General features: G+C 37.3%; 5 non-coding genes and 1 pseudogene across 5 annotated transcripts; all 6 read left to right on the top strand.

The window, feature by feature from the left end:
• The first annotated feature begins 3,936 nt into the window (after positions 1-3,936).
• Positions 3,937-5,930, top strand: LOC121467337. The gene has a single exon (XR_005977447.1). It is a non-coding gene; the product is annotated as a small subunit ribosomal RNA (ribosomal RNA).
• Positions 5,931-6,667: 737 nt separating this feature from the next.
• Positions 6,668-6,846, top strand: LOC121467335. The gene has a single exon (XR_005977445.1). It is a non-coding gene; the product is annotated as a 5.8S ribosomal RNA (ribosomal RNA).
• Positions 6,847-7,201: 355 nt separating this feature from the next.
• LOC121467333 lies at positions 7,202-11,781 on the top strand (annotated as a pseudogene).
• A 3,239-nt stretch (positions 11,782-15,020) lies between these two features.
• On the top strand, positions 15,021-17,015 carry LOC121467336. Its single transcript, XR_005977446.1, has one exon. It is a non-coding gene; the product is annotated as a small subunit ribosomal RNA (ribosomal RNA).
• Positions 17,016-17,753: 738 nt separating this feature from the next.
• LOC121467334 lies at positions 17,754-17,932 on the top strand. Its single transcript, XR_005977444.1, has one exon. It is a non-coding gene; the product is annotated as a 5.8S ribosomal RNA (ribosomal RNA).
• Positions 17,933-18,287: 355 nt separating this feature from the next.
• LOC121467332 lies at positions 18,288-22,260 on the top strand. The gene has a single exon (XR_005977443.1). It is a non-coding gene; the product is annotated as a large subunit ribosomal RNA (ribosomal RNA).
• Positions 22,261-27,486: the final 5,226 nt, after the last annotated feature.

The following is a 27,486-nucleotide window of genomic DNA, read 5'->3' as shown; positions in this document are numbered from 1 at the left end:
CCCTATCTACTATCTAGCGAAACCACAGCCAAGGGAACGGGCTTGGAATAATTAGCGGGGAAAGAAGACCCTTTTGAGCTTGACTCTAATCTGGCAGTGTAAGGAGACATAAGAGGTGTAGAATAAGTGGGAGATATTAGACCTCGGTTTGGTATCGCCAATGAAATACCACTACTCTTATTGTTTCCTTACTTACTTGATTAAATGGAACGTGTATCATTTCCTAGCCATTATACGGATATATTTATTATATCTTATGGTATTGGGTTTTGATGCAAGCTTCTTGATCAAAGTATCACGAGTTTGTTATATAATCGCAAACAAATTCTTTAATAAAAGGAGTGCATTTATGTATTTTTGATTTGAAAATTTGGTATAACTCCAATTACTCAGGTATGATCCAATTCAAGGACATTGCCAGGTAGGGAGTTTGACTGGGGCGGTACATCTCTCAAATAATAACGGAGGTGTCCCAAGGCCAGCTCAGTGCGGACAGAAACCACACATAGAGCAAAAGGGCAAATGCTGACTTGATCTCGGTGTTCAGTACACACAGGGACAGCAAAAGCTCGGCCTATCGATCCTTTTGGTTTAAAGAGTTTTTAACAAGAGGTGTCAGAAAAGTTACCATAGGGATAACTGGCTTGTGGCGGCCAAGCGTTCATAGCGACGTCGCTTTTTGATCCTTCGATGTCGGCTCTTCCTATCATTGTGAAGCAAAATTCACCAAGCGTTGGATTGTTCACCCATGCAAGGGAACGTGAGCTGGGTTTAGACCGTCGTGAGACAGGTTAGTTTTACCCTACTAATGACAAAACGTTGTTGCGACAGCATTCCTGCGTAGTACGAGAGGAACCGCAGGTACGGACCAATGGCACAATACTTGTTCGAGCGAACAGTGGTATGACGCTACGTCCGTTGGATTATGCCTGAACGCCTCTAAGGTCGTATCCGTGCTGGACTGCAATGATAAATAAGGGGCAATTTGCATTGTATGGCTTTCTAAACCATTTAAAGTTTATAATTTATTTTATGAACGACAATGGATGTGATGCCAATGTAATTTGTAACATAGTAAATTGGGAGGATCTTCGATCACCTGATGCCGCGCTAGTTACATATAAAAACATTATTTAATACAATGACAAAGCCTAGAATCAATTGTAAACGACTTTTGTAACAGGCAAGGTGTTGTAAGTGGTTGAGCAGCTGCCATACTGCGATCCACTGAAGCTTATCCTTTGCTTGATGATTCGATAATAAATATATATATATATAATATATAACATAATCAATTTAAATTATCATCATATATGTTTGATAGTTTTTGTTGTTATATATTATTTATATATTTTATTAGGAGGAGGAGGTTAAATATGATATGGATTAGATATAACCTAATTAAACAGGTAGCCAAATGCATCGTCATCTTAATAGTGACGCGAATGTGTGATATTATATATCTTAAGAGTATAAGTCACATACAGTAGCCTAATGTTCTATCGTCATCTATTTAGTGACGCAGATATAAATTGTCAAAATATAATAAGTCTTGCTTGATAGCAAAACTTATGTCTCTTATTAAAGGCAAATGAAATGATATCTATGCATATTAAAGAAGAAAGAATTATAAAGCCATATAAATAAACATATTTTAATATGAAAAATATGAATCTAAAAACTACACAAGTCTTTTTTGGTAGCCAAATGAATCGTCATCTACTTAGTGACGCATATAATAAAATGTCAAATTAAAAGAGTCTTACTACAAGTCTTTTTTGGTAGCCAAATGAATCGTCATTTACTTAGTGACGCATATAATAAAATGTCAAATTAAAAGAGTCTTACTACAAGTCCCTTTATTAAAGGCGGCAAATTAAACGGTATATATATTTATTTTAAATATATATATACAATTTGAAAAAAAACTAAAACGAAAAATTGCATACATATTAAAAAGACTTTTAATATGAAAAATACGAGCCTAAAAACTACAAGTCACTTATGGTAGCCAAATGCATCGTCATCTTAATAGTGACGCGAATGTGAAAACAAATGCCGAGTGCTGAAGTTCCAGGTAAGAGCTTAGATATTATATATCTTAGGACTATAAGTCACATACAGTAGCCAAATGAATCGTCATCTATTTAGTGACGCAGATATAAATTGTCAAAATATAATAAGTCTTGCTTGATAGCAAAACTAATGTCTCTTATTAAAGGCAAATGAAATGATATCTATGCATATTAAATAAGAAGAAAGAATTATTAATACAAGTCATTTTTGGTAGCCAAATGAATCGTCATCTTACTTAGTGACGCATATAAACAAATCTCAAATTAAAAGAGTCTTATTTATATTATAAATATATACAAATATACAAAAAAAAATGTTCCATATGAAAAATTTGAGTCTAAAAACTACAAGTCCCTTATGGTTGCCAAATGGAATCGTCATCTACTTAGTGACGCTGATAAAAAATTGTCAAAGTAACAAGATTTACTAAAAGTTTCGAATTAATAAATGAAATGAATATGAAATGAAATGAAATGAAATGGAATGGAATGGAATGAAATGAAATGAAATGAAATTTAATATATTTAATATTAAAAAAATATATCTATATTCATTTGGGTAAATTGAGAATATCCATACAATGGATTGCTTATAGTAAAGCAACAAAATATATGGGTATTTCTCAGAACATATAATATTAATATGATTTTGTGAATTCCTATAATAAATAACATTCATATATATGAAAATGTTATCATATATCAATATTATTGATATATTATATATGGAATGTATGGAAAATATAAAATATTCCTTCAATTTCCTCAAGCATATGGAGGAAATTCATATGAAGGCAGACTTTTAGTACTGTAAACACGCAGTTTAAAGACGGCGTGTCCAAAAACATATATAGGGTAGTGCCTGTTGGCTGGCAACCAAATATATGGGTATTTCTCAGAACATATAAAATTAATATTATATTGTGAATACCTATAATAAATAACATTCATATATATGAAAATGTTGTAATAAATCAATATTATTGATATAATATATATGAAATGTATGGAAAATGTGAAACATATCGATATTGATCAATATTAGTTGAGATATCCCATATGTTGGGTGGCAAATAGAATTGAAAATACCCGATTTCAAGACAACGTGTCGAAAAACACATATAGGATGGTCAGTGGTTGTCCATCTATAGTTGAACAAAATTTATGATATCCATATAATTTTGTCAATTTAATAGCAAAATTAAATATTTTCCGTATGTTTTGTATCTTGATTCTTGCGAATACGAGACTTGGCTTGATACGGTTAATATTAAGTGTCATCACTTTTTAGATAATAATGTTGAAAACGAAAGCCAAGGTTGTATATATTATTATATGGCAACAATTGTTTTCCGACCTTTATCGTTAATCTAATTCAGGCTAATGTTATTATTAGTGCTGTTGTTATATATATTATATATATATTATAAATGTTTCATATGCGCTCGGTTTTATGTGATATATTACCAGAGAGTTATATGGAAATGATAGATTTTAAATTTATCATAAAAATACAAATGATTTAACTCAATATTTATATTGGTTAATCAAAAATAATTGGTACATGTGTGAAATATATATGTATGGCGAAATAAAATGATATTTTAAAATGAAATATGTAAATATGAATTATATTATAGAATTATATATGAAAAATTCTAGTTACTGTGGGCAAACGTGGCGTGTAACAAATATAAAGAATTTTAAAACGATTATGAAGCTAAACAAAGATAGCCATATTCGTATCAAGATTATTTTCCTCCCTCCTAAATGCAATTTAAAGAAAAATACTCTATAATAAATTTTGTATTACTAATTTCTATTTTAAAAAAATATGAAAGTAATATGAATTAAAAACATTATTCTGGTTGATCCTGCCAGTAGTTATATGCTTGTCTCAAAGATTAAGCCATGCATGTCTAAGTACACACGAATTAAAAGTGAAACCGCAAAAGGCTCATTATATCAGTTATGGTTCCTTAGATCGTTAACAGTTACTTGGATAACTGTGGTAATTCTAGAGCTAATACATGCAATTAAAACATGAACCTTATGGGACATGTGCTTTTATTAGGCTAAAACCAAGCGATCGCAAGATCGTTATACTGGTTGAACTCTAGATAACATGCAGATCGTATGGTCTTGTACCGACGACAGATCTTTCAAATGTCTGCCCTATCAACTTTTGATGGTAGTATCTAGGACTACCATGGTTGCAACGGGTAACGGGGAATCAGGGTTCGATTCCGGAGAGGGAGCCTGAGAAACGGCTACCACATCTAAGGAAGGCAGCAGGCGCGTAAATTACCCACTCCCAGCTCGGGGAGGTAGTGACGAAAAATAACAATACAGGACTCATATCCGAGGCCCTGTAATTGGAATGAGTACACTTTAAATCCTTTAACAAGGACCAATTGGAGGGCAAGTCTGGTGCCAGCAGCCGCGGTAATTCCAGCTCCAATAGCGTATATTAAAGTTGTTGCGGTTAAAACGTTCGTAGTTGAACTTGTGCTTCATACGGGTAGTACAACTTACAATTGTGGTTAGTACTATACCTTTATGTATGTAAGCGTATTACCGGTGGAGTTCTTATATATGTTTAAATACTTGTATTTTTTCATATGTTCCTCCTATTTAAAAACCTGCATTAGTGCTCTTAAACGAGTGTTATTGTGGGCCGGTACAATTACTTTGAACAAATTAGAGTGCTTAAAGCAGGCTTCAAATGCCTGAATATTCTGTGCATGGGATAATGAAATAAGACCTCTGTTCTGCTTTCATTGGTTTTCAGATCAAGAGGTAATGATTAATAGAAGCAGTTTGGGGGCATTAGTATTACGACGCGAGAGGTGAAATTCTTGGACCGTCGTAAGACTAACTTAAGCGAAAGCATTTGCCAAAGATGTTTTCATTAATCAAGAACGAAAGTTAGAGGTTCGAAGGCGATCAGATACCGCCCTAGTTCTAACCATAAACGATGCCAGCTAGCAATTGGGTGTAGCTACTTTTATGGCTCTCTCAGTCGCTTCCCGGGAAACCAAAGCTTTTGGGCTCCGGGGGAAGTATGGTTGCAAAGCTGAAACTTAAAGGAATTGACGGAAGGGCACCACCAGGAGTGGAGCCTGCGGCTTAATTTGACTCAACACGGGAAAACTTACCAGGTCCGAACATAAGTGTGTAAGACAGATTGATAGCTCTTTCTCGAATCTATGGGTGGTGGTGCATGGCCGTTCTTAGTTCGTGGAGTGATTTGTCTGGTTAATTCCGATAACGAACGAGACTCAAATATATTAAATAGATATCTTCAGGATTATGGTGTTGAAGCTTATATAGCCTTCATTCATGGTGGCAGTAAAATGTTTATTGTGTTTGAATGTGTTTATATAAGTGGAGCCGTACCTGTTGGTTTGTCCCATTATAAGGACACTAGCTTCTTAAATGGACAAATTGCGTCTAGCAATAATGAGATTGAGCAATAACAGGTCTGTGATGCCCTTAGATGTCCTGGGCTGCACGCGCGTACAATGAAAGTATCAACGTGTATTTCCTAGACCGAGAGGTCCGGGTAAACCGCTGAACCACTTTCATGCTTGGGATTGTGAACTGAAACTGTTCACATGAACTTGGAATTCCCAGTAAGTGTGAGTCATTAACTCGCATTGATTACGTCCCTGCCCTTTGTACACACCGCCCGTCGCTACTACCGATTGAATTATTTAGTGAGGTCTCCGGACGTGATCACTGTGACGCCTTGCGTGTTACGGTTGTTTCGCAAAAGTTGACCGAACTTGATTATTTAGAGGAAGTAAAAGTCGTAACAAGGTTTCCGTAGGTGAACCTGCGGAAGGATCATTATTGTATAATATCTTTACCGTTAACACAAAATTTTGTATTATTTAATAATACAAAAAAAAATAAATTTGCCAAAAAATATATTATATTATATAATCTATATATATATATATATATAAATATGTCAAAAAATATATCAAAAATATCTTATCTAATTTAAAGCGTTTTAATGAAAGAAAAGTATAGTCCTATGGACTTAAATAGCTCGAGCAAATGGTGTCCAATGCCGAGTAATTATTATGAGATATCAATTACGAGTCGTGGGCGGAGGCTCTGATGTCCATAAAATAAAAATCGACCTGGCCAATCGATTAGAGATACAGATAGATAGAAGATATATATACGATATGTTAAATATATAATATATAATAGAATATAATATAATTACTTTGTGTGTATATGGACCATAATATACACGCGTTGCGCATATGTATTGTTCATCTAAGTTATGGGCATACATTGGTTAATGCAACAACCTAAAATATATAATGTTGTACCCGGTTAATAATCAGGTTAATGTTTTATATAAAATGCAATATATATCAAACTTAAATAGAAATAAAATGAAAAATGAAAATTGGTATTATATTGTTTATATGAAACTAAGACATTTCGCAACATTTATTTTAGGTATAAAAATACATTTATTGAAGGAATTGATATATGCCAGTAAAATGGTGTATTTTTAATTTCTTTCAATAAAAACACAATTGACGAAATTAAAAAAACAAATATTATAAAACTCTAAGCGGTGGATCACTCGGCTCATGGGTCGATGAAGAACGCAGCAAACTGTGCGTCATCGTGTGAACTGCAGGACACATGAACATCGACATTTTGAACGCATATCGCAGTCCATGCTGTTATGTACTTTAATTAATTTTATAGTGCTGCTTGGACTACATATGGTTGAGGGTTGTAAGACTATGCTAATTAAGTTGTTTATAAAATTTTTAAATAAAATTTATAAGCACATGGTATATTATTGGATAATTATTTATTATTCATAATATTAAAAAATATATGAAAAACATTAACTCACAATGGATGTGATAAACGAAGAAAAATATTTTCGTTTTCAATCAAATGATACTGAGAAATGTCTAGCATAAAAAATGTTGAAATATTTTTCATCTAGAATTGTCTCTTATTAATGATTAGAAATTCGAAAGCTATTGGAAATGTTATTGCTCTTCGTTGGTTCTTTATAATTATCGAATTTATAAAATGTTTTCTCATTATATTTAAAGAATTAATTAATAAAAAGTTATATACAACCTCAACTCATATGGGACTACCCCCTGAATTTAAGCATATTAATTAGGGGAGGAAAAGAAACTAACAAGGATTTTCTTAGTAGCGGCGAGCGAAAAGAAATCAGTTCAGCACTAAGTCACTTTGTCTATATGGCAAATGTGAGATGCAGTGTATGGAGCGTCAATATTCTAGTATGAGAAATTAACGATTTAAGTCCTTCTTAAATGAGGCCATTTACCCATAGAGGGTGCCAGGCCCGTATAACGTTAATGATTACTAGATGATGTTTCCAAAGAGTCGTGTTGCTTGATAGTGCAGCACTAAGTGGGTGGTAAACTCCATCTAAAACTAAATATAACCATGAGACCGATAGTAAACAAGTACCGTGAGGGAAAGTTGAAAAGAACTCTGAATAGAGAGTTAAACAGTACGTGAAACTGCTTAGAGGTTAAGCCCGATGAACCTGAATATCCATTATGGAAAATTCATCATTAAAATTGTAATATTTAAACAATATTATGATAATAGTGTGCATTTTTTCCATATAAGGACATTGTAATCTATTAACATACAAAATTTATCATAAAATATGGCTTATAGTTTAATCCAATTAAAATGCTTGCGTTTTAACACAGATTAAATGTCATTAATTTGATAAAGTGTTGATAGATTTATATGAATACAGTGCGTTAATTTTTCGGAATTATATAATGGCATAATTATCATTGATTTTTGTGTTTATTATAAGCACTTGTATGATTAACAATGCGAAAGATTCAGGATACCTTCGGGACCCGTCTTGAAACACGGACCAAGGAGTCTAACATATGTGCAAGTTATTGGGATATAAACCTAATAGCGTAATTAACTTGACTAATAATGGGATTAGTTTTTTAACTATTTATAGCTAATTAACACAATCCCGGGGCGTTCTATATAGTTATGTATAATGATATTTATATTATTTATGCCTCTAACTGGAACGTACCTTGAGCATATATGCTGTGACCCGAAAGATGGTGAACTATACTTGATCAGGTTGAAGTCAGGGGAAACCCTGATGGAAGACCGAAACAGTTCTGACGTGCAAATCGATTGTCAGAATTGAGTATAGGGGCGAAAGACCAATCGAACCATCTAGTAGCTGGTTCCTTCCGAAGTTTCCCTCAGGATAGCTGGTGCATTTTAATGTTATATAAAATAATCTTATCTGGTAAAGCGAATGATTAGAGGCCTTAGGGTCGAAACGATCTTAACCTATTCTCAAACTTTAAATGGGTAAGAACCTTAACTTTCTTGATATGAAGTTTAAGGTTATGATATAATGTGCCCAGTGGGCCACTTTTGGTAAGCAGAACTGGCGCTGTGGGATGAACCAAACGTAATGTTACGGTGCCCAAATTAACAACTCATGCAGATACCATGAAAGGCGTTGGTTGCTTAAAACAGCAGGACGGTGATCATGGAAGTCGAAATCCGCTAAGGAGTGTGTAACAACTCACCTGCCGAAGCAACTAGCCCTTAAAATGGATGGCGCTTAAGTTGTATACCTATACATTACCGCTAAAGTAGATGATTTATATTACTTGTAATATAAATTTTGAAACTTTAGTGAGTAGGAAGGTACAATGGTATGCGTAGAAGTGTTTGGCGTAAGCCTGCATGGAGCTGCCATTGGTACAGATCTTGGTGGTAGTAGCAAATAATCGAATGAGACCTTGGAGGACTGAAGTGGAGAAGGGTTTCGTGTGAACAGTGGTTGATCACGAGTTAGTCGGTCCTAAGTTCAAGGCGAAAGCCGAAAATTTTCAAGTAAAACAAAAAGCAAACTATTAAGAAACACAAATAATAATAAAAGGCAAAAATAATATACTTGAATAATTTTGAACGAAAGGGAATACGGTTCCAATTCCGTAACCTGTTGAGTATCCGTTTGTTATTAAATATGGGCCTCGTGCTCATCCTGGCAACAGGAACGACCATAAAGAAGCCGTCGAGAGATATCGGAAGAGTTTTCTTTTCTGTTTTATAGCCGTACTACCATGGAAGTCTTTCGCAGAGAGATATGGTAGATGGGCTAGAAGAGCATGACATATACTGTTGTGTCGATATTTTCTCCTCGGACCTTGAAAATTTATGGTGGGGACACGCAAACTTCTCAACAGGCCGTACCAATATCCGCAGCTGGTCTCCAAGGTGAAGAGTCTCTAGTCGATAGAATAATGTAGGTAAGGGAAGTCGGCAAATTAGATCCGTAACTTCGGGATAAGGATTGGCTCTGAAGATTGAGATAGTCGGGCTTGATTGGGAAACAATAACATGGTTTATGTGCTCGTTCTGGGTAAATAGAGTTTCTTTCATTTATGGAAGTTACTTGTTCCCCGGATAGTTTAGTTACGTAGCCAATTGTGGAACTTTCTTGCTAAAATTTTTAAGAATACTAATTGGGTCAAACCAATTAGTTCTTATTAATTATAACGATTATCAATTAACAATCAATTCAGAACTGGCACGGACTTGGGGAATCCGACTGTCTAATTAAAACAAAGCATTGTGATGGCCCTAGCGGGTGTTGACACAATGTGATTTCTGCCCAGTGCTCTGAATGTCAAAGTGAAGAAATTCAAGTAAGCGCGGGTCAACGGCGGGAGTAACTATGACTCTCTTAAGGTAGCCAAATGCCTCGTCATCTAATTAGTGACGCGCATGAATGGATTAACGAGATTCCTACTGTCCCTATCTACTTGCTGTGTGGTTAGCGGCGAAGAATACTGCCACAGCTTGTCATTGCTTGTCGTAGGAGGCGACTAAAATGGCACATGGGCACCCTATCCGGGCTTGTCGGAGCCAAAGGGGGAGGGCCTACCGAGCCCTTAATTTCGGTACCACGGGTTGGGCAGTTTTCCAAGGCTGCCCATTGAGGTCGGCCCCCTTGTGGGAGTATCGTGGTGGCTGTGGTTGACACCCATATCGCGGGTAGAACTCTCGGGTTCGACGTGGAGTTGCGTTATACAACTCGGGTGCTGTGACCCATAGAGCAGCAGAGATTTTAGATAGATCTCGCCCCTCAGCAAGGGGGAGTGTTTGCCCGGCAAGCAAGCACTCGAATTGACACCGGGGTAGTTGCTATGTACATAGCTATAGCTTCTAGACCGGGGCGTTGGTCTGGCGCTTAATCTAGACACATGCACTATATGCTCACTTGCGGGTGTGTTATGTACTCACTTGTGGGTGCATGATGTATCAACTTGTGGGTATATTAGAGTGCCGTGGTTGTAATCCCTTCAGTGTGGAACACGCCACGTAAAATAAGTTTCAGAGAGATCTGTTTTACACCTGTCCCTATCTACTATCTAGCGAAACCACAGCCAAGGGAACGGGCTTGGAATAATTAGCGGGGAAAGAAGACCCTTTTGAGCTTGACTCTAATCTGGCAGTGTAAGGAGACATAAGAGGTGTAGAATAAGTGGGAGATATTAGACCTCGGTTTGGTATCGCCAATGAAATACCACTACTCTTATTGTTTCCTTACTTACTTGATTAAATGGAACGTGTATCATTTCCTAGCCATTATACGGATATATTTATTATATCTTATGGTATTGGGTTTTGATGCAAGCTTCTTGATCAAAGTATCACGAGTTTGTTATATAATCGCAAACAAATTCTTTAATAAAAGGAGTGCATTTATGTATTTTTGATTTGAAAATTTGGTATAACTCCAATTACTCAGGTATGATCCAATTCAAGGACATTGCCAGGTAGGGAGTTTGACTGGGGCGGTACATCTCTCAAATAATAACGGAGGTGTCCCAAGGCCAGCTCAGTGCGGACAGAAACCACACATAGAGCAAAAGGGCAAATGCTGACTTGATCTCGGTGTTCAGTACACACAGGGACAGCAAAAGCTCGGCCTATCGATCCTTTTGGTTTAAAGAGTTTTTAACAAGAGGTGTCAGAAAAGTTACCATAGGGATAACTGGCTTGTGGCGGCCAAGCGTTCATAGCGACGTCGCTTTTTGATCCTTCGATGTCGGCTCTTCCTATCATTGTGAAGCAAAATTCACCAAGCGTTGGATTGTTCACCCATGCAAGGGAACGTGAGCTGGGTTTAGACCGTCGTGAGACAGGTTAGTTTTACCCTACTAATGACAAAACGTTGTTGCGACAGCATTCCTGCGTAGTACGAGAGGAACCGCAGGTACGGACCAATGGCACAATACTTGTTCGAGCGAACAGTGGTATGACGCTACGTCCGTTGGATTATGCCTGAACGCCTCTAAGGTCGTATCCGTGCTGGACTGCAATGATAAATAAGGGGCAATTTGCATTGTATGGCTTTCTAAACCATTTAAAGTTTATAATTTATTTTATGAACGACAATGGATGTGATGCCAATGTAATTTGTAACATAGTAAATTGGGAGGATCTTCGATCACCTGATGCCGCGCTAGTTACATATAAAAACATTATTTAATACAATGACAAAGCCTAGAATCAATTGTAAACGACTTTTGTAACAGGCAAGGTGTTGTAAGTGGTTGAGCAGCTGCCATACTGCGATCCACTGAAGCTTATCCTTTGCTTGATGATTCGATAATAAATATATATATATATAATATATAACATAATCAATTTAAATTATCATCATATATGTTTGATAGTTTTTGTTGTTATATATTATTTATATATTTTATTAGGAGGAGGAGGTTAAATATGATATGGATTAGATATAACCTAATTAAACAGGTAGCCAAATGCATCGTCATCTTAATAGTGACGCGAATGTGTGATATTATATATCTTAAGAGTATAAGTCACATACAGTAGCCTAATGTTCTATCGTCATCTATTTAGTGACGCAGATATAAATTGTCAAAATATAATAAGTCTTGCTTGATAGCAAAACTTATGTCTCTTATTAAAGGCAAATGAAATGATATCTATGCATATTAAAGAAGAAAGAATTATAAAGCCATATAAATAAACATATTTTAATATGAAAAATATGAATCTAAAAACTACACAAGTCTTTTTTGGTAGCCAAATGAATCGTCATCTACTTAGTGACGCATATAATAAAATGTCAAATTAAAAGAGTCTTACTACAAGTCTTTTTTGGTAGCCAAATGAATCGTCATTTACTTAGTGACGCATATAATAAAATGTCAAATTAAAAGAGTCTTACTACAAGTCCCTTTATTAAAGGCGGCAAATTAAACGGTATATATATTTATTTTAAATATATATATACAATTTGAAAAAAAACTAAAACGAAAAATTGCATACATATTAAAAAGACTTTTAATATGAAAAATACGAGCCTAAAAACTACAAGTCACTTATGGTAGCCAAATGCATCGTCATCTTAATAGTGACGCGAATGTGAAAACAAATGCCGAGTGCTGAAGTTCCAGGTAAGAGCTTAGATATTATATATCTTAGGACTATAAGTCACATACAGTAGCCAAATGAATCGTCATCTATTTAGTGACGCAGATATAAATTGTCAAAATATAATAAGTCTTGCTTGATAGCAAAACTAATGTCTCTTATTAAAGGCAAATGAAATGATATCTATGCATATTAAATAAGAAGAAAGAATTATTAATACAAGTCATTTTTGGTAGCCAAATGAATCGTCATCTTACTTAGTGACGCATATAAACAAATCTCAAATTAAAAGAGTCTTATTTATATTATAAATATATACAAATATACAAAAAAAAATGTTCCATATGAAAAATTTGAGTCTAAAAACTACAAGTCCCTTATGGTTGCCAAATGGAATCGTCATCTACTTAGTGACGCTGATAAAAAATTGTCAAAGTAACAAGATTTACTAAAAGTTTCGAATTAATAAATGAAATGAATATGAAATGAAATGAAATGAAATGGAATGGAATGGAATGAAATGAAATGAAATGAAATTTAATATATTTAATATTAAAAAAATATATCTATATTCATTTGGGTAAATTGAGAATATCCATACAATGGATTGCTTATAGTAAAGCAACAAAATATATGGGTATTTCTCAGAACATATAATATTAATATGATTTTGTGAATTCCTATAATAAATAACATTCATATATATGAAAATGTTATCATATATCAATATTATTGATATATTATATATGGAATGTATGGAAAATATAAAATATTCCTTCAATTTCCTCAAGCATATGGAGGAAATTCATATGAAGGCAGACTTTTAGTACTGTAAACACGCAGTTTAAAGACGGCGTGTCCAAAAACATATATAGGGTAGTGCCTGTTGGCTGGCAACCAAATATATGGGTATTTCTCAGAACATATAAAATTAATATTATATTGTGAATACCTATAATAAATAACATTCATATATATGAAAATGTTGTAATATATCAATATATCAATATTATTGATATATTATATATGAAATGTATGGAAAATATAAAATATTCCTTCAATTTCCTCAAGTATATGGAGGAAATTCATATGAAGGAGACTTTTAGTACTGTAAACATGCAGTTTAAAGACGGCGTGTCCAAAAACATATATAGGGTAGTGCCTGTTGGCTGGCAACCAAATATATGGGTATTTCTCAGAACATATAAAATTAATATTATATTGTGAATACCTATAATAAATAACATTCATATATATGAAAATGTTGTAATATATCAATATATCAATATTATTGATATATTATATATGAAATGTATGGAAAATATAAAATATTCCTTCAATTTCCTCAAGTATATGGAGGAAATTCATATGAAGGGAGACTTTTAGTACTGTAAACATGCAGTTTAAAGACGGCGTGTCCAAAAACATATATAGGGTAGTGCCTGTTGGCTGGCAACCAAATATATGGGTATTTCTCAGAACATATATAATTAATATTATATTGTGAATACCTATAATAAATAACATTCATATATATGAAAATGTTGTAATAAATCAATATTATTGATATAATATATATGAAATGTATGGAAAATGTGAAACATATCGATATTGATCAATATTAGTTGAGATATCCCATATGTTGGGTGGCAAATAGAATTGAAAATACCCGATTTCAAGACAACGTGTCGAAAAACACATATAGGATGGTCAGTGGTTGTCCATCTATAGTTGAACAAAATTTATGATATCCATATAATTTTGTCAATTTAATAGCAAAATTAAATATTTTCCGTATGTTTTGTATCTTGATTCTTGCGAATACGAGACTTGGCTTGATACGGTTAATATTAAGTGTCATCACTTTTTAGATAATAATGTTGAAAACGAAAGCCAAGGTTGTATATATTATTATATGGCAACAATTGTTTTCCGACCTTTATCGTTAATCTAATTCAGGCTAATGTTATTATTAGTGCTGTTGTTATATATATTATATATATATTATAAATGTTTCATATGCGCTCGGTTTTATGTGATATATTACCAGAGAGTTATATGGAAATGATAGATTTTAAATTTATCATAAAAATACAAATGATTTAACTCAATATTTATATTGGTTAATCAAAAATAATTGGTACATGTGTGAAATATATATGTATGGCGAAATAAAATGATATTTTAAAATGAAATATGTAAATATGAATTATATTATAGAATTATATATGAAAAAATTCTAGTTACTGTGGGCAAACGTGGCGTGTAACAAATATAAAGAATTTTAAAACGATTATGAAGCTAAACAAAGATAGCCATATTCGTATCAAGATTATTTTCCTCCCTCCTAAATGCAATTTAAAGAAAAATACTCTATAATAAATTTTGTATTACTAATTTCTATTTTAAAAAAATATGAAAGTAATATGAATTAAAAACATTATTCTGGTTGATCCTGCCAGTAGTTATATGCTTGTCTCAAAGATTAAGCCATGCATGTCTAAGTACACACGAATTAAAAGTGAAACCGCAAAAGGCTCATTATATCAGTTATGGTTCCTTAGATCGTTAACAGTTACTTGGATAACTGTGGTAATTCTAGAGCTAATACATGCAATTAAAACATGAACCTTATGGGACATGTGCTTTTATTAGGCTAAAACCAAGCGATCGCAAGATCGTTATACTGGTTGAACTCTAGATAACATGCAGATCGTATGGTCTTGTACCGACGACAGATCTTTCAAATGTCTGCCCTATCAACTTTTGATGGTAGTATCTAGGACTACCATGGTTGCAACGGGTAACGGGGAATCAGGGTTCGATTCCGGAGAGGGAGCCTGAGAAACGGCTACCACATCTAAGGAAGGCAGCAGGCGCGTAAATTACCCACTCCCAGCTCGGGGAGGTAGTGACGAAAAATAACAATACAGGACTCATATCCGAGGCCCTGTAATTGGAATGAGTACACTTTAAATCCTTTAACAAGGACCAATTGGAGGGCAAGTCTGGTGCCAGCAGCCGCGGTAATTCCAGCTCCAATAGCGTATATTAAAGTTGTTGCGGTTAAAACGTTCGTAGTTGAACTTGTGCTTCATACGGGTAGTACAACTTACAATTGTGGTTAGTACTATACCTTTATGTATGTAAGCGTATTACCGGTGGAGTTCTTATATATGTTTAAATACTTGTATTTTTTCATATGTTCCTCCTATTTAAAAACCTGCATTAGTGCTCTTAAACGAGTGTTATTGTGGGCCGGTACAATTACTTTGAACAAATTAGAGTGCTTAAAGCAGGCTTCAAATGCCTGAATATTCTGTGCATGGGATAATGAAATAAGACCTCTGTTCTGCTTTCATTGGTTTTCAGATCAAGAGGTAATGATTAATAGAAGCAGTTTGGGGGCATTAGTATTACGACGCGAGAGGTGAAATTCTTGGACCGTCGTAAGACTAACTTAAGCGAAAGCATTTGCCAAAGATGTTTTCATTAATCAAGAACGAAAGTTAGAGGTTCGAAGGCGATCAGATACCGCCCTAGTTCTAACCATAAACGATGCCAGCTAGCAATTGGGTGTAGCTACTTTTATGGCTCTCTCAGTCGCTTCCCGGGAAACCAAAGCTTTTGGGCTCCGGGGGAAGTATGGTTGCAAAGCTGAAACTTAAAGGAATTGACGGAAGGGCACCACCAGGAGTGGAGCCTGCGGCTTAATTTGACTCAACACGGGAAAACTTACCAGGTCCGAACATAAGTGTGTAAGACAGATTGATAGCTCTTTCTCGAATCTATGGGTGGTGGTGCATGGCCGTTCTTAGTTCGTGGAGTGATTTGTCTGGTTAATTCCGATAACGAACGAGACTCAAATATATTAAATAGATATCTTCAGGATTATGGTGTTGAAGCTTATATAGCCTTCATTCATGGTGGCAGTAAAATGTTTATTGTGTTTGAATGTGTTTATATAAGTGGAGCCGTACCTGTTGGTTTGTCCCATTATAAGGACACTAGCTTCTTAAATGGACAAATTGCGTCTAGCAATAATGAGATTGAGCAATAACAGGTCTGTGATGCCCTTAGATGTCCTGGGCTGCACGCGCGCTACAATGAAAGTATCAACGTGTATTTCCTAGACCGAGAGGTCCGGGTAAACCGCTGAACCACTTTCATGCTTGGGATTGTGAACTGAAACTGTTCACATGAACTTGGAATTCCCAGTAAGTGTGAGTCATTAACTCGCATTGATTACGTCCCTGCCCTTTGTACACACCGCCCGTCGCTACTACCGATTGAATTATTTAGTGAGGTCTCCGGACGTGATCACTGTGACGCCTTGCGTGTTACGGTTGTTTCGCAAAAGTTGACCGAACTTGATTATTTAGAGGAAGTAAAAGTCGTAACAAGGTTTCCGTAGGTGAACCTGCGGAAGGATCATTATTGTATAATATCTTTACCGTTAACACAAAATTTTGTATTATTTAATAATACAAAAAAAAATAAATTTGCCAAAAAATATATTATATTATATAATCTATATATATATATATATATAAATATGTCAAAAAATATATCAAAAATATCTTATCTAATTTAAAGCGTTTTAATGAAAGAAAAAGTATAGTCCTATGGACTTAAATAGCTCGAGCAAATGGTGTCCAATGCCGAGTAATTATTATGAGATATCAATTACGAGTCGTGGGCGGAGGCTCTGATGTCCATAAAATAAAAATCGACCTGGCCAATCGATTAGAGATACAGATAGATAGAAGATATATATACGATATGTTAAATATATAATATATAATAGAATATAATATAATTACTTTGTGTGTATATGGACCATAATATACACGCGTTGCGCATATGTATTGTTCATCTAAGTTATGGGCATACATTGGTTAATGCAACAACCTAAAATATATAATGTTGTACCCGGTTAATAATCAGGTTAATGTTTTATATAAAATGCAATATATATCAAACTTAAATAGAAATAAAATGAAAAATGAAAATTGGTATTATATTGTTTATATGAAACTAAGACATTTCGCAACATTTATTTTAGGTATAAAAATACATTTATTGAAGGAATTGATATATGCCAGTAAAATGGTGTATTTTTAATTTCTTTCAATAAAAACACAATTGACGAAATTAAAAAAACAAATATTATAAAACTCTAAGCGGTGGATCACTCGGCTCATGGGTCGATGAAGAACGCAGCAAACTGTGCGTCATCGTGTGAACTGCAGGACACATGAACATCGACATTTTGAACGCATATCGCAGTCCATGCTGTTATGTACTTTAATTAATTTTATAGTGCTGCTTGGACTACATATGGTTGAGGGTTGTAAGACTATGCTAATTAAGTTGTTTATAAAATTTTTAAATAAAATTTATAAGCACATGGTATATTATTGGATAATTATTTATTATTCATAATATTAAAAAATATATGAAAAACATTAACTCACAATGGATGTGATAAACGAAGAAAAATATTTTCGTTTTCAATCAAATGATACTGAGAAATGTCTAGCATAAAAAATGTTGAAATATTTTTCATCTAGAATTGTCTCTTATTAATGATTAGAAATTCGAAAGCTATTGGAAATGTTATTGCTCTTCGTTGGTTCTTTATAATTATCGAATTTATAAAATGTTTTCTCATTATATTTAAAGAATTAATTAATAAAAAGTTATATACAACCTCAACTCATATGGGACTACCCCCTGAATTTAAGCATATTAATTAGGGGAGGAAAAGAAACTAACAAGGATTTTCTTAGTAGCGGCGAGCGAAAAGAAATCAGTTCAGCACTAAGTCACTTTGTCTATATGGCAAATGTGAGATGCAGTGTATGGAGCGTCAATATTCTAGTATGAGAAATTAACGATTTAAGTCCTTCTTAAATGAGGCCATTTACCCATAGAGGGTGCCAGGCCCGTATAACGTTAATGATTACTAGATGATGTTTCCAAAGAGTCGTGTTGCTTGATAGTGCAGCACTAAGTGGGTGGTAAACTCCATCTAAAACTAAATATAACCATGAGACCGATAGTAAACAAGTACCGTGAGGGAAAGTTGAAAAGAACTCTGAATAGAGAGTTAAACAGTACGTGAAACTGCTTAGAGGTTAAGCCCGATGAACCTGAATATCCATTATGGAAAATTCATCATTAAAATTGTAATATTTAAACAATATTATGATAATAGTGTGCATTTTTTCCATATAAGGACATTGTAATCTATTAACATACAAAATTTATCATAAAATATGGCTTATAGTTTAATCCAATTAAAATGCTTGCGTTTTAACACAGATTAAATGTCATTAATTTGATAAAGTGTTGATAGATTTATATGAATACAGTGCGTTAATTTTTCGGAATTATATAATGGCATAATTATCATTGATTTTTGTGTTTATTATAAGCACTTGTATGATTAACAATGCGAAAGATTCAGGATACCTTCGGGACCCGTCTTGAAACACGGACCAAGGAGTCTAACATATGTGCAAGTTATTGGGATATAAACCTAATAGCGTAATTAACTTGACTAATAATGGGATTAGTTTTTAACTATTTATAGCTAATTAACACAATCCCGGGGCGTTCTATATAGTTATGTATAATGATATTTATATTATTTATGCCTCTAACTGGAACGTACCTTGAGCATATATGCTGTGACCCGAAAGATGGTGAACTATACTTGATCAGGTTGAAGTCAGGGGAAACCCTGATGGAAGACCGAAACAGTTCTGACGTGCAAATCGATTGTCAGAATTGAGTATAGGGGCGAAAGACCAATCGAACCATCTAGTAGCTGGTTCCTTCCGAAGTTTCCCTCAGGATAGCTGGTGCATTTTAATGTTATATAAAATAATCTTATCTGGTAAAGCGAATGATTAGAGGCCTTAGGGTCGAAACGATCTTAACCTATTCTCAAACTTTAAATGGGTAAGAACCTTAACTTTCTTGATATGAAGTTTAAGGTTATGATATAATGTGCCCAGTGGGCCACTTTTGGTAAGCAGAACTGGCGCTGTGGGATGAACCAAACGTAATGTTACGGTGCCCAAATTAACAACTCATGCAGATACCATGAAAGGCGTTGGTTGCTTAAAACAGCAGGACGGTGATCATGGAAGTCGAAATCCGCTAAGGAGTGTGTAACAACTCACCTGCCGAAGCAACTAGCCCTTAAAATGGATGGCGCTTAAGTTGTATACCTATACATTACCGCTAAAGTAGATGATTTATATTACTTGTAATATAAATTTTGAAACTTTAGTGAGTAGGAAGGTACAATGGTATGCGTAGAAGTGTTTGGCGTAAGCCTGCATGGAGCTGCCATTGGTACAGATCTTGGTGGTAGTAGCAAATAATCGAATGAGACCTTGGAGGACTGAAGTGGAGAAGGGTTTCGTGTGAACAGTGGTTGATCACGAGTTAGTCGGTCCTAAGTTCAAGGCGAAAGCCGAAAATTTTCAAGTAAAACAAAAAGCAAACTATTAAGAAACACAAATAATAATAAAAGGCAAAAATAATATACTTGAATAATTTTGAACGAAAGGGAATACGGTTCCAATTCCGTAACCTGTTGAGTATCCGTTTGTTATTAAATATGGGCCTCGTGCTCATCCTGGCAACAGGAACGACCATAAAGAAGCCGTCGAGAGATATCGGAAGAGTTTTCTTTTCTGTTTTATAGCCGTACTACCATGGAAGTCTTTCGCAGAGAGATATGGTAGATGGGCTAGAAGAGCATGACATATACTGTTGTGTCGATATTTTCTCCTCGGACCTTGAAAATTTATGGTGGGGACACGCAAACTTCTCAACAGGCCGTACCAATATCCGCAGCTGGTCTCCAAGGTGAAGAGTCTCTAGTCGATAGAATAATGTAGGTAAGGGAAGTCGGCAAATTAGATCCGTAACTTCGGGATAAGGATTGGCTCTGAAGATTGAGATAGTCGGGCTTGATTGGGAAACAATAACATGGTTTATGTGCTCGTTCTGGGTAAATAGAGTTTCTTTCATTTATGGAAGTTACTTGTTCCCCGGATAGTTTAGTTACGTAGCCAATTGTGGAACTTTCTTGCTAAAATTTTTAAGAATACTAATTGGGTCAAACCAATTAGTTCTTATTAATTATAACGATTATCAATTAACAATCAATTCAGAACTGGCACGGACTTGGGGAATCCGACTGTCTAATTAAAACAAAGCATTGTGATGGCCCTAGCGGGTGTTGACACAATGTGATTTCTGCCCAGTGCTCTGAATGTCAAAGTGAAGAAATTCAAGTAAGCGCGGGTCAACGGCGGGAGTAACTATGACTCTCTTAAGGTAGCCAAATGCCTCGTCATCTAATTAGTGACGCGCATGAATGGATTAACGAGATTCCTACTGTCCCTATCTACTATCTAGCGAAACCACAGCCAAGGGAACGGGCTTGGAATAATTAGCGGGGAAAGAAGACCCTTTTGAGCTTGACTCTAATCTGGCAGTGTAAGGAGACATAAGAGGTGTAGAATAAGTGGGAGATATTAGACCTCGGTTTGGTATCGCCAATGAAATACCACTACTCTTATTGTTTCCTTACTTACTTGATTAAATGGAACGTGTATCATTTCCTAGCCATTATACGGATATATTTATTATATCTTATGGTATTGGGTTTTGATGCAAGCTTCTTGATCAAAGTATCACGAGTTTGTTATATAATCGCAAACAAATTCTTTAATAAAAGGAGTGCATTTATGTATTTTTGATTTGAAAATTTGGTATAACTCCAATTACTCAGGTATGATCCAATTCAAGGACATTGCCAGGTAGGGAGTTTGACTGGGGCGGTACATCTCTCAAATAATAACGGAGGTGTCCCAAGGCCAGCTCAGTGCGGACAGAAACCACACATAGAGCAAAAGGGCAAATGCTGACTTGATCTCGGTGTTCAGTACACACAGGGACAGCAAAAGCTCGGCCTATCGATCCTTTTGGTTTAAAGAGTTTTTAACAAGAGGTGTCAGAAAAGTTACCATAGGGATAACTGGCTTGTGGCGGCCAAGCGTTCATAGCGACGTCGCTTTTTGATCCTTCGATGTCGGCTCTTCCTATCATTGTGAAGCAAAATTCACCAAGCGTTGGATTGTTCACCCATGCAAGGGAACGTGAGCTGGGTTTAGACCGTCGTGAGACAGGTTAGTTTTACCCTACTAATGACAAAACGTTGTTGCGACAGCATTCCTGCGTAGTACGAGAGGAACCGCAGGTACGGACCAATGGCACAATACTTGTTCGAGCGAACAGTGGTATGACGCTACGTCCGTTGGATTATGCCTGAACGCCTCTAAGGTCGTATCCGTGCTGGACTGCAATGATAAATAAGGGGCAATTTGCATTGTATGGCTTTCTAAACCATTTAAAGTTTATAATTTATTTTATGAACGACAATGGATGTGATGCCAATGTAATTTGTAACATAGTAAATTGGGAGGATCTTCGATCACCTGATGCCGCGCTAGTTACATATAAAAACATTATTTAATACAATGACAAAGCCTAGAATCAATTGTAAACGACTTTTGTAACAGGCAAGGTGTTGTAAGTGGTTGAGCAGCTGCCATACTGCGATCCACTGAAGCTTATCCTTTGCTTGATGATTCGATAATAAATATATATATATATAATATATAACATAATCAATTTAAATTATCATCATATATGTTTGATAGTTTTTGTTGTTATATATTATTTATATATTTTATTAGGAGGAGGAGGTTAAATATGATATGGATTAGATATAACCTAATTAAACAGGTAGCCAAATGCATCGTCATCTTAATAGTGACGCGAATGTGTGATATTATATATCTTAAGAGTATAAGTCACATACAGTAGCCTAATGTTCTATCGTCATCTATTTAGTGACGCAGATATAAATTGTCAAAATATAATAAGTCTTGCTTGATAGCAAAACTTATGTCTCTTATTAAAGGCAAATGAAATGATATCTATGCATATTAAAGAAGAAAGAATTATAAAGCCATATAAATAAACATATTTTAATATGAAAAATATGAATCTAAAAACTACACAAGTCTTTTTTGGTAGCCAAATGAATCGTCATCTACTTAGTGACGCATATAATAAAATGTCAAATTAAAAGAGTCTTACTACAAGTCTTTTTTGGTAGCCAAATGAATCGTCATTTACTTAGTGACGCATATAATAAAATGTCAAATTAAAAGAGTCTTACTACAAGTCCCTTTATTAAAGGCGGCAAATTAAACGGTATATATATTTATTTTAAATATATATATACAATTTGAAAAAAAAATAAAACGAAAAATTGCATACATATTAAAAAGACTTTTAATATGAAAAATACGAGCCTAAAAACTACAAGTCACTTATGGTAGCCAAATGCATCGTCATCTTAATAGTAACAGTCGCGATCGAACTCTCGTTGAGTACAGACGTGCCTACGGACCGCCGCGAACGCGAACACGCGAACAAAGCAAACAAGACAAATCGTCAACAACATCATAACATCCGATACAACAACCGTTACGGTGTCAGCCAGCTGCGCTGTGATTGGCCACTGCTATCGCGTGATCAAGCCACAGCGTGAACTTTTTGCGTGCAGGTGCATAAGCACCGGTACACATACACACACTCACACGCAAGCGCCTGTGCGTGTTATCTTTTCGTGCTACTGTTTAACCAACAACAACAACACAGCCAAGCGCAAACAGTTTAAGCTTGCCTTACAGGCAGCTTACTCGTTCCCCCCCCCTCCCCCGCTCTCCTCACCCTTGCCATGGATTGGCAAGCTGCGCCTAGTGACAGGCTGTCAAGCAAGACAGGCAACAACAACAACAAGAGGAAGAAGAAGAACTCTTCAGGAGACGACTCGGACTCCTCTGGATCTCTCGAATCTGGGGAAATTAAGCGCAAACCTGTACGGAAAACTACTCAACTCGCAGCATCGGTCTTGCCTGAGGGACCAAGCACCAGCAAAGCAGCAAGGGCGGCCCTGTACAGTAACAGGTTTGCAGCACTTTCTTCTGATGACGATGATGAAGAGGTAGAGGACAACGAGGAATATACGCCCACAGACGAGGAGCTGAAGATGGAACTGGACAAGGTAATGAAATCCACAATCAAAAAGCGAGTCGACGAGCCCAAGGTAATCAGACCACCCCCGATATTTATACCTGATGTGACCAACTTCAAAGCCCTGACCAAATCAATTGCTACCGTCCTCGGCAATAACGTTGAGGTCACATACAAGGCGACCAGGAATAACAATGTCAGAGTCATGACTCAGGATAAGGCAAGTTACTCCGCCCTGAAGGAATTCCTCAATGAGAACAACAAGCGATACCACACGTTCCAGCCCCGTGATGAACGCGCCTACCGCATTGTCATTAAAGGCCTCCACTACTCCACCGAGCTAGATGACATCAAAGCAGGACTTCAAAGCCAAGGGCACAAGGTGAGAGATCTGTACAACCTCACCCAAAAAGTCACCAAGAAGCCACTTAACATTTTCTTTGTAAATCTCGAGCCGGCTAACAACAACAAAGAGGCCTACCAGGTTAAGCGTCTCTGCAGCTCAGTGGTGACCATAGAGCCCCCAATAAAATTTAATGATGTGCCCCAGTGCTATCGCTGTCAGGGGTTCGGGCACACTCAGAGGTACTGCCATCTAGAGGAGAGATGTGTTAAATGCGGAGCCGGTCACTCCTCGACGGACTGCACTAAGATCGGTAGCGAACCAGCGTACTGCCTGCACTGCCAAGGCCCACATCCTGCATCCTACAAAGGCTGCCCTGCGTATAAGAAGGCCAAAAGTCTGCAAGCTCCTAGGCAGCCAGCCCCTAGGGCCCAACAACCCGCCAAATCTCGCATGGTTGACCCCTCTATCAGCTTTGCCAACGTGGCAAGGAATTCTGTAGCCCCCGAGAAGCCCCAGCAGCAAGCTCCACCTGAAGCCACCCAAGACTACATGATGGCAGCTATGATGTCACGTATGGAAGGTCTGTTGGAAAAGATGATGGACCGGATATTCAAGCAAATGACGGAGATGTTCACCTCCATCCTTGCCAAGGTCTGCAAATAGGCCTGCGAATAGTTCTTTGGAACGCGAACGGCCTGATAAGTAGCAGGCCAGAGGTGGAACATTTTGTCCACACCAATAACATAGACATACTCCTCATATCCGAAACCCATTTTACCAGCAGATCCTACTTCAGGCTTCACGGCTACGACCTTGTTCACGCTGACCATCCCAACGGCAGTGCACGCGGCGGAGCGGCTATATTGATAAAATCAGGGATAAAATTCAATGAGCTGGCTACCCTGCAAGAAGACTGGGTTCAGTGCGCCAAAATAAACCTCCCCAGCCCTCTTGGAGATCTAACCATTGCTGCAGCGTACCTCCCTCCCAGACACAGGGTGTCCGAAGAACAATTCGAACTACTGCTGAGTAGTTTGGGTAACAGATTTTTAATTGGAGGTGACTTTAACGCAAAACACCAATGGTGGGGATCTCGGATTAACAACCCTAAAGGTCGTGGCCTGCTTCGATGCATGCAGCGAAACGGCATAGATTGCCACAGCACTGGTGAGCCCACTTATTGGCCTACTGACGCATCGAAGCTCCCAGACATCTTGGATATTGCCCTCTCCAAAGGCTTTGATCGCTCCAAAGTCTCGTGCTCTTCTAATGCGGACCTCTTTTCTGATCACAGCGCAGTTGAACTGCGACTAAATCTTCCGGCAATCAGGAAAGGTTCGCGGACCAGAATGATTAGAAAGAGTACGTGTCCGGCTGCCTATAAAGCATGGATGACGGAGAACATCGACCCTCTTCAAGAGCTCACTACCACCGAGCATATTGATGCTGCCATCATAGAGCTGACGCAGCAGATGTGCAACGCTGCTACACATGCATCGCCGAGAATCCCCACCACACCTAAACCTCCCACTAAGGATCTGCATCTCTGGTCTCCTGATGTTGCTGCACTGGTTGCAGAAAAGAGGCGGCTACGAAGAGTCTGGTTTCTGTCCAGAAACCCGAGGGATAAGTGCGCCTTTAATAGAGCCGCTAAGCAGCTAAAGGAAGATCTACTCAGGCTCAGGCAGAGCGCGTTTGAGGAATTCCTGGCCAACGTCGAACCTGGCGATCCGCAGCATAATCTCTGGCGAGTCACTAGACACATAAAGCGGCCAACACGACGGGCTGCTCCTGTCAAACGTGCTAATGGAGACTGGTGTCGCACCGAATTGGATCAAGCCGAGGCGTTTGCTGAGCACCTGCGTTCGACTTTCACGCCAAATATAAGGTGCAGTGAGCTTGACATCGCTGAAACTGATCGTGTCCTTGCCAGCAGCATCAATGATGACAGCAGTAGAACCACGTTGGACCATGTAACCGCTGAAGAGATCGAACTGGAGGTGAAAGAGCTAAAAACAAACAAATCGCCTGGCGCTGATGGCATTGAAGCGCTTGCTATCAAGCTCCTTCCAGCTCCTTGCTTTCAAATGCTGGCCAACACCTTCAACAGATGCTTCCAACTGGGTCATTTTCCAACCCCATGGAAAACAGCAGAGGTAATCATGATCCACAAACCCGGTAAGCCTGAAGCAAACCTTGCATCATATCGTCCGATCAGTTTGCTGGCGATACTCTCCAAAATACTTGAAAGAGTATTTTTGCGTAGAGTGTTGCCAGTTCTGGATGAGGCTGAACTGATCCCGGATCATCAGTTTGGCTTCAGGCGTTCCCACTCCACACCGGAACAGTGCCATCGTCTGGTTCGAGCCATCCTTAAAGCGTTTGAGGAAAGGAAATACTGCTGTGCTGTTCTGCTGGATGTTAAGCAGGCTTTTGACCGCGTCTGGCACCCTGGGCTGCTGCAGAAAATCAAGAGTATTCTACCACACTCCCACTACGCCTTCGTCCGCTCGTACCTTGAGGGCAGGACCTTTTACGTTAGATGCGGCGAGACTAGGTCGACCACTAAGGACATCAAAGCCGGGGTACCTCAAGGCAGCGTATTGGGGCCTGTGCTTTATACGATTTTCACGGCGGACCTACCCATCACAGTTCCAAATGGTCTCATTGTCGCCACCTACGCGGACGATACTGCCTTCCTCGCCACTGCAGATCTCCCTCAGGAAGCCTCGAGTATTCTGCAGAGGCAGTTAAATGCCCTCGAGCCCTGGCTACGTAGGTGGAACATCACTGTGAACGCCGAGAAATCCACACAGACTACGTTCGCGCTACGACCCGGGAACTGCCCGCCTGTTAGCCTCAATGGGGAGGCCATCCCCGATGACCCTACACCAAAGTACTTGGGTATGACACTCGACAGGCGGCTGACATGGCGCGCCCATATTCTGCGCAAAAGGAAACTGGTGGTGGATAGATTGCGTCAGTATCAGTGGCTGATTGGGAGGCGATCTAAGCTAAGAGTAAATTTTAAGCTCCTTGTTTACAAGACCATCATCAAGCCAATCTGGACTTACGGCATCCAGTTGTGGGGTACTGCCAGTACGACAAACCGTAAGGCAATCCAAAGGGTACAGAACAAGGCTCTGCGGATGGTCTCGGGTGCCCACCCGTTCCACGACAACCAGACCATTCACGAGGTACTTGGCGTCCCTTGGGTCACGGAGGAAATAAAAAAGTTCAGCCAAAAATACGTAAATAGGCTGTACAACCATCCCAACGTCCTTGCCATCGACATCCTGGACAACAGCCAAATTAGAAGAAGACTCCGGAGAACCCACCCGTTGGACCTCGTACTGGACTAGGATCTGCAGTTAATTCCCTCTGTTATTTGTTATTTGATACTATATGAAATTTATCTATTGTAAAATG

This window comes from Drosophila elegans, unplaced genomic scaffold (genome assembly GCF_018152505.1).
Source record: "Drosophila elegans isolate 14027-0461.03 unplaced genomic scaffold, ASM1815250v1 contig_379, whole genome shotgun sequence".
Taxonomy (NCBI): Eukaryota; Metazoa; Arthropoda; class Insecta; order Diptera; family Drosophilidae; genus Drosophila; species Drosophila elegans.
Note: the sequence above shows the minus strand (reverse complement) of the source record. Positions and strands in the feature narration are given on the sequence as shown.